General features: G+C 46.2%; 1 protein-coding gene across 2 annotated transcripts in view; it reads right to left on the reverse strand.

The window, feature by feature from the left end:
* Window positions 1–15957, reverse strand: part of CNTFR (ciliary neurotrophic factor receptor) — a 545676-nt gene that overhangs the window by 309398 nt on the left and 220321 nt on the right. The gene's annotated exons all lie outside the window — the stretch shown is intronic.

Here is a 15957-nt window from a genome sequence, read left to right on the forward strand (position 1 = left end):
GCACATGAGTATCGTATCACCACCACTTCTCTCCATCAGCTGCGATCTGCAGCAAAAGGCCAGCCTCTGCTCACGTCCTGGATAGACAGTCCATGTTACTTCCTCCACTGTCACCTTGTTCTCCTTAGCCCAGAAACCGGAGCTGCCCCACAAGCGTGACAAAGGCAGACTCCCCAAGTCTCTGGAGAGATGCAAAGTGACACTCTTGTTCCTGCTGACCAAATGTGGGGGATGCAAACAAGTGACGACTGGAGATCTGCGGCGGATTACTTGAGCTACTGAGTGTGGGTCGGGACACTCTTTTTGCACATCTACCAATGAGGCCAGAGCAAGGAAGACCAAGTAAATTAACAGCTTTACTCTAAGCTCTACTTAAGAGTAGAGTCAGAGATTTGGAGCGGACTTCCTACAAGCCTACCTCACCCGCGCTACAAGTCTAGATCCCCTATGCCTTTGGGCACATATTTTTACAGCAGGAAGGCCCCGACTCCTTAAGATCTGATGACAAAACAAACAAACAACACCCAAGTGTCGTTCTCAGTCATCACCCCACAGGTGTGGTACACCTTTCCTGAAGAAGGAAAGATTTAGACACCGTCAGTTGTAAGTTTCCAAAAACAGATGAGAGCTAGGCCTTACAAGTGGGAACTCTTAACAAATGTTGCAGTTTAGAGAGCTCCTGTTCAGGGTTCCAGCCAGTCAGCTATGCCCTTTGCCAGGATACTCTATTCCATCCCTCCTCCCCTTCCTGATTCTCTGATTCCCACAACAGTCAGTCAGCATTCTGTAACTCCTCACACTGCTGTTTGAGTTTATTTGGTTTTTTTTAATTAATTTGCGATTTTATAATTCTGTGTCCTATTTGTATATATAAACCATGTGCTTGTTTCTTTTTTGGGCTGGATTTTTTTTTGCACAATGATGTAGAAAAGAGAGTGACTGGAGAGCTGGTTGCCACTCCTTTTGCAGTGCACCTCTGAATCCTTTCCCACAAAAGATGCCTAGAACAGAACAAAGGGTTTCAAACTATTTCCTACCAGTCCTAAAAGAGATGGCAAATTTACTTCCCAAGTTTTAGAAACAATGTTTTTGTTGATGTAACCAATGACAGATTTCCTTGAGTAGTTCTTCTGCTCAAGGCCCACTGAAATGAATGGGAGTTGCAAAAGAACACAGCAGGAGAGAATTTCCTGATGAATTGTACCCTAAAAAGGAATTGGACTTGTGTGCTGCAGCATCACATTGCTGGCTCTTTTTCAGCTTTTTATCTTGTACAAACCTCAAGGCGCTTTCTGAGGTGGCCAATTCACTTTAATCTTATACATGCTTCTTACACACAGGAAAGAAAAATACTTCACAGTTGGCCTTGATTAATTTCAATTTGTTGTTCCCTGGTTTATTACCAAGACTGCTTTGAATCTCATTACTGCTTTGCTTCTGCCAGATCCTCTCACTGAAACAGGAGAGTTGCACCACCATAAGGCTAAAAAGAAGAGAGAGATTCCTCCTGCATTTCTTAAGAGCTGGATGAGAGTCGTCACATGGTACATTGCAAACTTGGGATGTGGCAAAATGCCAACAGCAAATCCTAAACTGCTAAGCTGAACATCAGGCTGCTGCTGAGATTGAAAATGGAGGCTCTAGCCCTAGGATGAAGAGGGCCCTGGACGAGGAGTGCTTTTGGCACCACCAACACCCCGTGATCAGAAGGTTTTGGGGATCTGCTGCTAGGGACCACATACGAGAATTATTGTATGCAGGGATTACATGTGAGAATTCTCACTAATTGAAGGAACATCATTTTTGTAGTTGGTACCCAAACAACCTGTAGAACCGTGGAAAAAAGGTGGCAGACTCTGCCTCTCTCCCGCCATCCAGCTCCCTGCAGACGTTACTTTAAAAACGCAGCCGCTGAGCTCAGCTAGGCACCTCCCTCAGCTGAGTGCCCTGGGCGACTGCCCAGCTTGCCTGCCCCTAAGACTGGGCCTGCTTTAGCCTTGCCAGTTATATGTTCTACATACTGAGTCAAGTGTTGTTCTGGAAACAGCACAGTGTGGAGAAGAGGCGGCCAACTGTCCAGGGAATAACAGTGCAATCAAACCTGTGAACTGGGCTGTCCAAGGAGGCAACAGCTCACTTCCATCTGGTGGGAAGATGATGAACTTGCATTGTGCTAGGATCAAATGAGCAAAGACAGCAGCAGGGGGAAAATGGTCTCCTGTTCTTTTTATCTTCATTTCTCCTTAGCTGAGCAACCAAAAGAGACAGAACAGCCACTCAGATGCCCCTTTGTTTTCATTATGGATGCTCGTACAGCAGCAAGTGTGTCCAATTTTGGGGGGAAATGTCATCAAATTTCATCAGGACTTCAGACTTAGCATCTGTCCAAATCTGAAAATTAATGAGGAAGGTTGGAAAGAGCAAGCCATTCATTTGCAATGTCAGCCTCAACACCTTGGGCTGCTGCCTGCCACGTTAAAGAACATTAGATTAAGAATTTGATTCTAGTGCAGTATCTTCATTAAATTAGAAGAGGGATGTGTGGATATTACTCGAGAAGGTTTAAATTTGAGCTGGAGCAGAGCTCCAGAAACTATTTTGTACATCAGAGCTCAGCTCTTAAAGATGGTGTAATCAAGAGAAGGGGGTCCTCTGAGCATGAAAAGATGGCATGTCCTTCACTGCTGAGTAATTATAACCATTCTGACACACACTGGAGATGCACATGCACAGACTCCAGGGTAAGAGGCGAGGTGAGCGTACTGACAGTTCAGTCCCAGATGTGCAGCCTCTTCCTCTTTGAGCAAGAGACTCCTGCTGTTGAATTTCATTTCCACTAATTTGAAATCGCCTCCGCTGTCCCTGTTCTGCTCAGTTACAGACCAGGACTGTTGCAGTTTCCTCAGACAACACTACCAGAAATTAAAGTACCCAGGAAGCCGCCTTATACCAAGTCAGACCATTAGTCCAGCTGGCTCAGTATTACCTACACTGACTGGCAGCAGCTCTCTGGGGTTCCAGAGTGGGGTTTCTCCCAGCCCTACCTGGAGATGCCAGAGAGGATTGAACCTTGAATGCAAAGCAGGCGCTCAACCCCTGAGCCGCAGCCGTTCCCCAAAGAGCAGGACTTGCTAGATGAAATCAGACTCTGAAGCCTATTTGCTCGCAAGGCAATCTTGTCTGACCTTAGTTTTGAACTCTCTAGCTGATCATCGGCTTTACCAAAGTGTCTTTAAATAATTTTTGGCAAGCTCAGTGGGAGACACCTGGAGAAGAATTCACTGCGCAGGTCAGGGGGCAGCTGACGTGGCTGGTCTACAACTCCCATCATCCCTGACCAATGGGATCATCCTGATGGAAGTCAAATAATAGTAATAATAATAATAATAATAATAATAATAATAATAATAATAATAATAATAATAATAATAATAATAATGTATAAGTCACCTATCTGGCCAATGGCCACTCTAGGCGACGTCCAATGTCACCCAGAGGGCACCACTTTGGCTACCCCTGGAGAACAACCATCACTCAGTCCTCATAAAACATTTAAAGGTGTTCTTCCTTCCTTCCTTTCTAAACAAAAGAGCACTGACTGACTGAAGACAACCACCAAGGCTTTATTTCCCCCAAACTCCTTCAGTAATTCCACTCAGGCCACTTCTGCATTTCTGTGCAGGACTGGACCACTGGGGGGCATCATGAGACAACACCACCAGGAGCCCCCAGCTCCCAAAACTAACCCCAATTCCTGCCCTCTGTGCCCAGCTCTGGATGGCAGGTAGGGAAGGCCACTCAGGAGAGCAGGCCAGAGATCTTTTCTCTCCTGGATACATCATGACTTGGTTCCAATTCCATTAGGAAAAAAGCCAGAGTTCAGAGGTGGAACACACCCTTTGCATGCAGAAGGTTCAATCCCTAATGTCTCTGGGTAGGGCATGTCCCCCATCTGAAACTTTTGAGAGCTGCTGCCAGTCAGTGAAGAGAATATTGAGCTAGATGGACGGGTGGTCTGACTTGGTGTGCAGCAGCTGCCTCTCTTCTGTTCCTCTCCCCCTCCTCTCTGCAACAACCAACCAAAACTATCCCCCATTCCCTCTCCCTTTCTTTACGCTACAACTACAGCTTCTTCCTGCTTCTCCAGCGAAAGAGTAAGTTGTCTCTGGTGGCCTTGAGTTGCTAAACAAACCCTCCTTGAAGGCCACCTGTCATAACGCCAGCACAGAAAATTGACATTCCTCCCATTTCTCATCAGCCCCGGCACAGTTTGTTTGCGAATTAATAACTCTGATGCTCCGCTGAGTTATCGATCTCTCTCTCCACACAATGGCAAAATGCAAAAATAAATTAATGAGCAGATGATAGCAGAGCTCTAATGAACTTGCACAGAGTCCAGTGGTCGATCGCCGGGATCAGAGGAGGCATCTGTGGCCAGGCAATTTGGGGGGGGGGCAGACGCAAGGGAGTCTGAAGCCCTTCGTGTTAGGACTTTCAAACACTGCAAAAGGAAAATCTCTCTCATGGAGGTGAAAAACAGCCTTTCCTTTATTCTCAATAATAATGGTGGCGAAGCTCAATGGCTAAGAGGCTGGGTGACAAAGCAGGATGTCCTGCTTCATATGTGATGTGAATTTTGGGTGCATTGGGGGGGGGACTGTTAACAGTATGGTCAACAGGAAAGGAAATGCAGAGAAGTACAGGCGGTGATAATGGCATTATTAACAGTGGTCATTCACAAAAACAGTTGTTGACAATACAGGCACTGATAATACATATTACATTGGACATATATATAGGAAGATAAGAATCCTTGGTTATCTATCTATCTATCTATCTATCTATCTATCTATCTATCTATCTATCTATCTATCTATCTATCTATCTATCTATCTATCTATCTATCTATCTATCTATCTATCTATCTATCTATCTATCTATCTATCTAACTAATCCATCCATCCATCCATCCATCCATCCATCCATCCATCCATCCATCCATCCATCCATCCATCCATCCATCCATCCATCCATCTATCCATCTATTACATTTGTATAGCGCCCCATAACCAAAGTTCTCTGGGCGGTTTAGTCCACAAGAGACAGCATTGAACCTCCTGATGAAACGTGACTCAGTGGCTTCATGCTACAGGGCCCCCTTGAAATTCCTTTGTTTAAGGATGGCCACTTTACAGAGTGTTCCAGAGGGTTGAAATGTCCCCTCACTGGCTTTTGTACATTTTACAAGGCTACTGTAAGGATTACATCACGTGAAGCACCTGGAATATTTTGAAAGAACAAAAGCTGTCCACACACTAGTAACCTCCAGGCTGGATTACTGTAACGTGCTCTATGTAAGGCTGTACAGCTCTGGACTGCTGCCTGGACTTGGTGGTGGGCTGGATGAGGGCCAGTAAACTGAGTCTGAATCCTAGCAAGACGAAGGTGCTGTGGGTAGGTGCTTCATGAACCTGCATTATTGGTCAGTTGCCTGCTTTGAATGGGGTCGTACTCCCTCTGAAAGAGCAGGTCCATAGTCTGGGGGTGCTCCTGGATCCATCTTTGTCGCTAGAGGCCCAGATGACCTCCGTGGGTAGGAGTGCCTTTTACCAGCTTCAGCTGGTAAGACAGCTGCGGCCGTTTCTGGTTCGGGATAGCCTAACCACTGTTGTCTATGCACTGGTAACCTCCAGGCTGGATTACTGTAATGTGCTCTATGTGGGGCTGCCCTTGAGGTTGGTCCGGAAGCTGCAGCTGGTGCAAAATGAAGTTGTGAGACTGCTCACTGGGGCAGGGTATGGCCAACATGTCACTCCGCTGCTGAAAGGATTGCACTGGCTGCCCATCTGCTACCAGGCCATGTTCAAGGCTCTGGTTCTGGTGTAGAAATCCCTATACAGCTTGGGACCAGGATACCTGAAAGACCATCTTACCCCTTATATACCCAGTTGATCTCCTGCAGATACCGTCTTATCAGGAGGTCCATTCACACAACATAGGAAATGGACCTTCAGTGTGGTGGCACCTACCCTGTGGAATTTCCTCCCCTGAAATATTAGACAGTGGGGACTGAACCGGGAACCTTTTGCATGCAAGCACATACTACACCACTGAGTGATGGCCCTTCTGAACCTTTAAAAATAGAGGGCAAAAGCCAAGATGCTAGAAAAATAGAAATTTATTGTGTGTTCAAACCCGACGCGTTTCAGCCTCTAGGTTTTTAGGCCTTCATCAGGGGAATGCAGGCTATCGAGAAGTTCAAATGGAGGCGTTTATATTGTTGTAAGCAGTCTGCTCATTTGAACTTCTCGATAGCCTGCAATCCCCTGATGAAGGCCTAAAAACCTAGAGGCTGAAACGCATCGGGTTTGAACACACAATAAATTTCTATTTTTCTAGCATCTTGGCTTTTGCCCTCTATTTTTTCCTGGTTTGGATGCTAGCCACTTTCTGTTGTTGCCTTCCGAACCTTTAGCAAGCTTAAGGTGGCACAACAACTCGTAGGCTTCGTTCCCATTGGACCATTCCCACAACTGGCTCCTCCCATGTTCTTTGCCCTGATCAGGTGTCCTCCAGGTGTACAATTGGCATGAGAGGAGAAGGGATCATCCCTGGGCCTCTCTTTCCCTCAGCGATGTGCACTGCACCGTCCCCACATCCAAACTTGGAGCGTAAAGCCAAAAGCTCAGGAAGGGGCCCTAGTTGCCCACAGCTGAATCCGTACAAGACGTTTCAGACCTGAGTGGCGACAGTGTACAGATTTGGGGGGAGGGTCCGCAGCACAATCCCCCCCCCCCACGCACACTAATTGTGCATGTACAGGAGGTCTGAAAGGGGCTCCTCTTGAGCCCAAATTGAAGATGCTAGTAGATTTGCCCCAAGTAAAAAAGGCCACGCAAAACAAACACAAATAAATCATAAAAACCCGTATGCCCAGTATGTCTATCCAACCCTGTGTTGTCCGCTCAACTGGCAACGGCTCTGCAGCCTCTCATGCAGATAGCCTTTCTGCGCCCTGCTACTCATGCGCTGGGCAGGCAGCCCAGGGACTGAGCCTGGACATGAGCCTTGCATGCAAGGCCTGGCTCCACCACGGAGCTATTGCCATTCTCCCTGCCGTGGCTCACACAAGGTGTGCTGGGACACAGAGACTGGGGGGGGGGGGGGGGGAGGCGCCAGGCAACATTTAGAATAAGCCTATTACAGCAGCCCCTTCTGCAAATGCTGAAAGCGTCCACTTGCGAATCCTGTAATTTTAATACTTCTTTTCACAGCAGTCAGTCTCCTGCAAACGCCAGACCTGCTGAGCGCACTCTTCTCCTCAGCAAGAACTTTCTAACATCGATTATATACAGAGTCAGATGTGAGCCTGTCACATTTCCCACCAAATAAAACTACAGAAGGCATCGCCTTCGCTTCTACAGGCCTGAAGCTATCAGCCATTCCACACTGTGGGCTGGAGACAGACTAGAATTCTCCGGAGGGGAGGCCCTTACTGCCAGCTCTGATCCAACAATTTCTTCTAAACTTCTTTTTAAAAACCTGTAAAACTTAATGAAATCATGATGGGATGAGTGTATCAACTTACCACAGGTAACAATACCAAGCTCAGCTCTCTGGGGGAAAACAAAACAAAACTATTGCCTGGCTCTGCCCTGATGTAGCACAGAAGAGGGGGGGAAATCCCAACTCATCTGCAGAGAAGCTGGGAGCCCTTGGCTAAGTCACCCAGCCTCAGCTTCCCACTCTGTAAAATGGGAGCTTTAAGGGCTGGTGTCAGGGAGGGCAAGTTAATAGCAAACCTACCTGCCCTGGCCCATGTAAAGTGAGGGACGCTGTAAGTTAATGAAACTATAAATCTTACGGGCACAACCCAACATACGGAAGAGAAGGGTGTAAGAAACAGTTGAAGCACTTAAAACATGCTTTCTGCACTACCAACAGTTATCGTAGTTTAAATGATCCCTCCCCAGATTTCCCAGACAGGCTTGTGAGGTACATTCTTGACAAATATTCCTTTCACTCTCGCTTTTTCTCGCCCAGTGGCTCTCTTCATCTCATTCACATTTCATATCTGCTTGGAGGCTTCTGCTGCCACTCCTAGAGGAATTATTCAGGTTTTATTTATTTATTTATACCTTACCCTTCCTTCCAGCAGAAGCCCAGAGCAGCAAACAGAAACACTAAAAACACTTTAAAACATCATAAAAAGTCCTTAAAATACATTAAAACAAAACAACGTTAAAAACATTAAAAAAAACTTTAAAAACATCTTAAGGGTTAAAGATATTAAAAGACATATTAAAAACAATTCTAACACGGACACAGGCTGGGATAGGTCTCAACTTAAAAGGCTTGTTGGAAGACGAAAGGTTAAGAAACACTAATGTAATGCAAAGAAGGAATGCCTTTCGTGGGAAATTGCAGCTCCCCCACAAGAATCAATCTTAAACACGCCATGACCGGGCCTGGCTGAAGGAACCACCCGCCATAGAGGACGTGGCTGTTAACACTCAGCTGCTAATTTGCCGTGTGTACTGGTTCTCAGCCGGAGAGAGGCTGTAATTATTCTGCCCTAAAATACTCCCAAAGTCTCCAACTGCAATAAATTATGTGAATTTGGCTTGTTTTGGTGGAGTTTGGATTTGCAATGTACTGAGATAAAAAAGTTGGGTCGTGAAACATTATATATAATGGGGAGGGATGCCCAATAAACATCAAAGAACAGGAGGATCCTGAGAACATCGATATATGGAAATAGTAGCAACTGGATTGGAAAGATCCCGAGGGCATCTAGTCCATCCTTCCCCCCACCCTCCAGAATCTGGTAAAAAAAAAAAAAGAAGTCCTTGGGAAACCAACCTCCCAAATTCCAAGTGGCCCTTTCCTGCATGGAAAGCTTAGCTTCCCCTTGAGATCAGAAGCGGGAATGTGGCTCCCTCCCCGCCCCTCATAACTCTTACCAGCCCTTACCCTTCCTGAAGGTCAAACCTCCTCTGCCCAGGAGAAACTCTGCAAACGCCCTCCTGCTCTGAGCTCTCCTCCTCAGGTGCTTTTACCTGGCTGGAATATGCCCATGAATTGTGATGCTCTTATTTATTTATTTATTTATTTATTTGTTTGTTTGTTTGTTTGTTTGTTTGTTTATTTATTTAATCCCTTCATCACTTTACGTTCAAAGAATCTCAACGCGATGGACAAAAAAAATCAAATCCAACCTAACATAATCTCAAAACATCGCAAAAAATAAAGGTTCAGCACCATACAAAGGAACAGCAAAATGTACAAAAACACAAATCAATACCCCCCCAAAAAAGAAAAGAAGAGAGAACCCTCAAATCAATACACCATATAACATATCGAAGTCAGATACAATATAAAGGAATCTCAAAAACAAGATACAACATGGCGATCAAATAAAGTAGAAGGATATTGAAATGACCAACAGAACTCAAAAGCAAAACAAAAATAAATCTCAAAATGCCACACAAAGTTAAAATCAAGTCGTTCTTGACAGAGAGATGCAGGTACATGTCAAACTCTCTGGCTTTTGCGTAGCTGAAATGCAGCCAACGGACCAAAGGTAAGAAACACACCTGTCGTGCCCCCCATTTTTGCCTCCATTTCCTCCACCGCTGGGCCACGGCCCCTGGGAGGTTGCCCATGAGGAAATGTGGCCCTGGAGCTGAAAAGGTTTCCCTGCCCTCGCTCTAGATCTTGGAGGGAAAGGAATCCTAATAAACTGGGATCTTTTTTGTCACCTGAGATTGTTTGGAGCACTTTTTCTTTTTTTAGAAAACATTTTCTGTGGTTTACATTAAATAACATAGGAAACTTAGGAAGTTGCCTTATACCAAGTCATTCATTTCATCATTGGCGATCACTTGTCGCCGAGTAAGATTGTCTTCCAAGGTAAGGTCTTTAACGGTGGGTCCGTAAGTGACTGTGGAGGCCAATTCTGGATCCACACAGCCTCCCACAGTGAGGACATAGGTTTCCAGATGGAAGATGGTCGCGATGAGGATTTGCTTGATGTGCCTTCCGCTTAGCTTGTTTGTCCTGTTCGCCCTGTATTCATGCTTCTTCAAAGTCCACGGCACCTTTGATAATGGCCGACCTCCATTTGGGACGTTCATTTTTATTTATTTAATTACATTTCTAGACCGCCCTATAGCAGAAAGCTCTCAGGGCGATGTACAACAAATAAAATCACAATTAAAATATGAGCAAGTGTGAAAAATATAATACAATTATAAAAACATTAAACATGATAAAAATCCAAAATAGAATTGCCATTGAGTTTATAAATTAAAATCCGTATTAGGTTTAAAATTAAATTTAAAATGTTTAAAAAGCCTGGGTGAAAAGGTAGGTTTTTACCTGGCGCCGAAAAGATAACAAAGAAGGCGCCAGGCGTATCTCGTCTGGGAGGGCATTCCATAGTTCGGGGGCCACCACCGAGAAGGCCCTAGATCTAGTTGTTGATCTCCGGGCCTCTTTATGAGTTGGGACCCGGAGAAGGGCCTTCGACGTCGAGCGTAGTGAACGGGTAGGTACATAGCGAGAGAGGCGTTCCACCAGGTATTGCGGTCCGATGCCGTTTAGGGCTTTATAGGTAAGAACCAACACTTTGAATCTGGCCCGGAAACAAATCGGTAGCCAGTGCAGCTGCGCCAGGACAGGTGTTATATGGTCAAATTTCTTTGTCCCAGTGAGAACTCTGGCCGCAGCATTTTGCACTAGCTGAAGTTTCCGAACCGTCTTCACAGGTAGCCCCACGTAGAGTGCATTACAGTAGTCCAATCTAGAGGTTACCATAGCATGGATAACTGAGGCGAGATTCTCCCTGTCCAGATAGGGTCGTAGTTGGGCTACCAGCCGAAGCTGGTAGAATGCATTCCGTGCCACCGAGGCTACCTGAGCCTCAAGTGACAGGAGAGGATCTAATAAGATCCCCAAACTACGGACCTGTTCCTTTAGGGGGAGTGTAACCCCATCTAGGGTAGGTCTGACATCATCCATCTGGGCAGAGGGCCCCCCAACCAACAGCATCTCAGTCTTGTCAGGATTGAGTTTCAGTTTATTAGCTCTCATCCAGCCCATTATCGCGGCCAGGCAGCGGTCTAGTACATCAACAGCCTCACCTGACGAAGATGAAAAGGAGTAGTAGAGCTGCGTATCATCAGCATATTGCTGGAAGCGCACTCCAAAACTCCTGATGACCTCACCCAGCGGCTTCATATAGATATTGAAAAGCATGGGGGACAGAACTGAACCCTGCGGGACTCCATATTGGAGTACCCAGGGACTCGAGTAATGTTCCCCCAGCATCACCTTCTGGAGACGATTCCCGAGATAGGAGCAGAGCCACCGCCAAGCAGTGCCTCCCACTCCTAAATCTGTAAGTCGCTCCAGAAGGATACCATGGTCGATGGTATCAAACGCCGCTGAGAGATCAAGGAGAACCAACAGAGTTACACTCCCTCTGTCTTTCTCCCGACAGAGGTCATCATACAGGGCGACCAAGGCCGTTTCTGTACCAAACCCCGGCCGAAAGTCCGATTGAAATGGGTCCAGATAATCAGTTTCATCCAAGAGAGCCTGGAGTTGGCGAGCGACCACACGCTCTAGGACCTTGCCCAGGAATGGAACATTTGCTACCGGCCTATAGTTGTCCAAATTATCAGGGTCCAAGGAGGGTTTTTTTAGGAGCGGTCTCACCACCGCCTGTTTCAGGCAGGGTGGGACCACTCCCTCTCGTAAAGAGGCATTAATCACCTCCTTGGCCCAGCCGGCTGTTCCATTCCTGCTAGCTTTTATTAGCCACGAGGGGCAAGGGTCCAGAGCAGAAGTGGTCGCCCGCACCTGTCCAAGCACCTTGTCCACATCCTCGAGCTGTACCAACTGAAACTCATCCAGTAAAACAGGACAAGACTGTGCTCTGGACACCTCATTAGGATCAACTGCTACAATAATGGAGTCAAGGTCCCGGCGGATGTTCATGATCTTATCACGAAAGTGTCGCGCAAACTCATTACAGCGGGCAATTGATGGTGTTATTGCGTCCTGGGGACCAGAGTGTAAAAGTCCCCGGACAACTTTATAAAGTTCCGCTGGGCGGTTAAGGGATGACTGAATAGAGACAGCAAAGTATTGCTTCTTTGCTGCTCTCACTGCCTTCACATAGAGTTTGGTAGAGACCCTCACAAGTGCATGATTACAGCCATCGGGAGTTCGCCTCCATTTGCACTCAAGCCGTCTCCTTTCTTGGTTCATGGGCCAAGACTTCCCACTTCTCGATGCTCATGTTACATTTTTTTAGATTTGCTTTGAGAACATCTTTAAACCTCTTTTGCTGTCCACCGATGTTCCGTTTTCCATCCTTAAGTTGGGAGTAAAGTAGCTGCTTTGGAAGACGGTGATCAGGCATTCGAACAACATGGCCGGTCCAGCAAAGTTGATGTTGAATGATCATTGTTTCAACACTGGTGGTCTTTGCTTCTTCCAAAACGCTAACATTAGTCCGTCTTATACAATACCATACTATTGGTCCATCTAGTTCAGTATTATCTACTCTGATTGGCAGCAGCTCTCCAGGCTTTCAGACAGGATTCTCTCCTAGCCGTACCAGGTGATGTTGGGGATTGAACCTGGGACCTTCTGCGTGCCAAGCAGATGCTCTGCCCCTGAGCTACAGCCCTTCCCCAAACAATAAAAGCAGACTTTTCAATATTACCATAATGGCAAAGATTAAAAGGCAAAGCCAACCATACAGAAGGCAAAAATAATTAATAATGTAACTAGAGATAAATAGCCAAACTTTGAAAATCAAAAGCTTTCTGGAAAAGGAGGTTTCTGCATCCTTCCCAATGTCACGGAGAGGGAACCACCTTTCTGGGAGGCTGTATGCCAAAACCTCTTGTGGCAGCTGCAGTAAAGGGTTGCTCCTGGCAGCTGACCTGACTTTGCCTAGCAGAAGCTCCTGTAGATCACAAGGGGGCTCACACTGGATCCCAACAAGGACCCAGTCCATCTAAGGTAAAAACCAAAACCTTGAACTGAGCCAAGACTTTTGGCAATGTTCTGTTAATGGGGAATCTAACCATCATCTCTAAATTCAGGGCTGAGATGGATCCAGAAGGGATCCAGAAGGGATCCAGAAATGTAACGCCAATCTTCAAAAAGGGATTCATAGGGGATCCCGGAAATTACAGGCCAGTTAGCTTAACTTCTGTCCCTGGAAAACTGGTAGAAAGTATTATTAAAGCTAGATTAACTAAGCACATAGAAGAACAAGCCTTGCTGAAGCAGAGCCAGCATGGCTTCTGCAAGGGAAAGTCCTGTCTCAGTAACCTATTAGAATTCTTTGAGAGTGTCAACAAGCATATAGATAGAGGTGATCCAGTGGACATAGTGTACTTAGACTTTCAAAAAGCGTTTGACAAGGTACCTCACCAAAGACTTCTGAGGAAGCTTAGCAGTCATGGAATAAGAGGAGAGGTCCTCTTGTGGATAAGGAATTGGTTAAGAAGCAGAAAGCAGAGAGTAGGAATAAACAGACAGTTCTCCCAATGGAGGGCTGTAGAAAGTGGAGTCCCTCAAGGATCGGTATTGGGACCTGTACTTTTCAACTTGTTCATTAATGACCTAGAATTAGGAGTGAGCAGTGAAGTGGCCAAGTTTGCTGATGACACTAAATTGTTCAGGGTTGTTAAAACAAAAAGGGATTGTGAAGAGCTCCAAAAAGATCTCTCCAAACTGAGTGAATGGGCAGAAAAATGGCAAATGCAATTCAATATAAACAAGTGTAAAATTATGCATATTGGAGCAAAAAATCTTAATTTCACATATACGCTCATGGGGTCTGAACTGGCGGTGACCGACCAGGAGAGAGACCTCGGGGTTGTAGTGGACAGCACGATGAAAATGTCGACCCAGTGTGCGGCAGCTGTGAAAAAGGCAAATACCATGCTAGCGATAATTAGGAAAGGTATTGAAAATAAAACAGTCGATATCATAATGCCGTTGTATAAATCTATGGTGCGGACGCATTTGGAATACTGTGTACAGTTCTGGTCGCCTCATCTCAAAAAGGATATTCTAGAGTTGGAAAAGGTTCAGAAGAGGGCAACCAGAATGATCAAGGGGATGGAGCGACTCCCTTACGAGGAAAGGTTGCAGCATTTGGGGCTTTTTAGTTTAGAGAAAAGGCGGGTCAGAGGAGACATGATAGAAGTGTATAAAATTATGCATGGCATTGAGAAAGTGGATAGAGAAAAGTTCTTCTCCCTCTCTCAGAATACTAGAACTCGTGGACATTCAAAGAAGCTGAATGTTGGAAGATTCAGGACAGACAAAAGGAAGTACTTCTTTACTCAGCGCATAGTTAAACTATGGAATTTGCTCCCACAAGATGCAGTAATGGCCACCAGCTTGGATGGCTTTAAAAGAAGATTAGACAAATTCATGGAGGACAGGGCTATCAATGGCTACTAGCTGTGATGGCTGTGCTCTGCCACCCTAGTCAGAGGCAGCATGCTTCTGAAAACCAGTTGCTGGAAGCCTCAGGAGGGGAGAGTGTTCTTGCGCTCGGGTCCTGCTTGCGGGCTTCCCCCAGGCACCTGGTTGGCCACTGTGAGAACAGGATGCTGGACTAGATGGGCCACTGGCCTGATCCAGCAGGCTCTTCTTATGTTCTTATTCAAGATGACATCAAACCCCTTCAGGAGATTTGGGGCGAAGTGTCAGCAGTACACTGATGATACCCAGCTCTATTTCTCCGTAACATCTGAATTGGGAGAGGCTGTGCAAGCCCTGGACAGGTGCCTGGACTCGGTGGTGGGCTGGATGAGGGCCAATAAACTGAGTCTGAATCCTAATAAGACAGAGGTGCTGTGGGTTGGTGGTTCCTGAGTCCAGATAATTGGTCAGTTGCCTGCTTTGGATGTGGTCGTACTCCCTCTGAAAGAGCAGGTTCTTAGTCTGGGGGTGCTCCTGGATCCATCTTTGTCACTAGAGGCCCAGGTGACCGCAGTGGCTAGGCGTGCCTTTTACCAGCTTCGGCTGATCAGACAGCTGCAGCCGTTTCTGGACCGGGATAGCCTGACCACTGTTGTCCATGTACTGGTAACTTCCATCCTGGAACACTGTAATGCATTCTATGTGGGGCTGCCCTTGAGGACCTTGAGGTTGGTCCGGAAGCTGCAGCTCATGCAACAGGTGGTGTGACTGCTCACTGAGGCAGGATATTGCCAACATTTTACCCTGTTGCTGAAAGAATTGCATTGGCTGCCCATTTGCTACTAGGCCAAGTTCAAGTTTCTAGTCTTGGTGTACAAAGCCCTATGCAGCTTAGGACCAGGATATCTGAAAGATCATCTTACCCCTTATATACCCAGTGGATCATCGTACGCTGTAGATGAGGGCCTCCTGCAGATCCCATCTCATCAAGAAGTCTGTTCCACATAACAGAGGAAGTGGACTTTTAGTGTTGTGGCACTGACCTTTTGGAATTCCCACCTCACGTGCTAGCAATGCCTTCTGCAAACCTTTTAAGTAGAGATCTTTATCCCTGTCTGCCTCTGTACTGGAATTGTTTTTATTTTTAGTACTTTATCATTTGTTTGCCGCCCTGGGCTCTCTCTGGGAGTAAGGGCAGAACATAAATGTTATTGTTGTTGTATAGGAATGGGGACTGCTGGTGCTTCAGTTTTTGACACACTGACTGCAGCAATACAATGACACAAAGGTTCAGTTCCAACATCACACCAAACTATGATTTGTGCTAACCACAGTTTAGAACCTTCACCACAGTTTGAGCTTCCAGATGTCTTGGACTACTACCTCCATCCGTCTGGCTGGCTATGGGCTGAGTTCTTTTCCACCAATGCCTGGAGGCATCACATTGGGGAAGGCTGCCTTAATAGAATGCACATTTCAACCCAAGCCCAAATTGGG

Source organism: Rhineura floridana, chromosome 1, assembly GCF_030035675.1.
Source record: "Rhineura floridana isolate rRhiFlo1 chromosome 1, rRhiFlo1.hap2, whole genome shotgun sequence".
NCBI classification, from domain to species: Eukaryota; Metazoa; Chordata; class Lepidosauria; order Squamata; family Rhineuridae; genus Rhineura; species Rhineura floridana.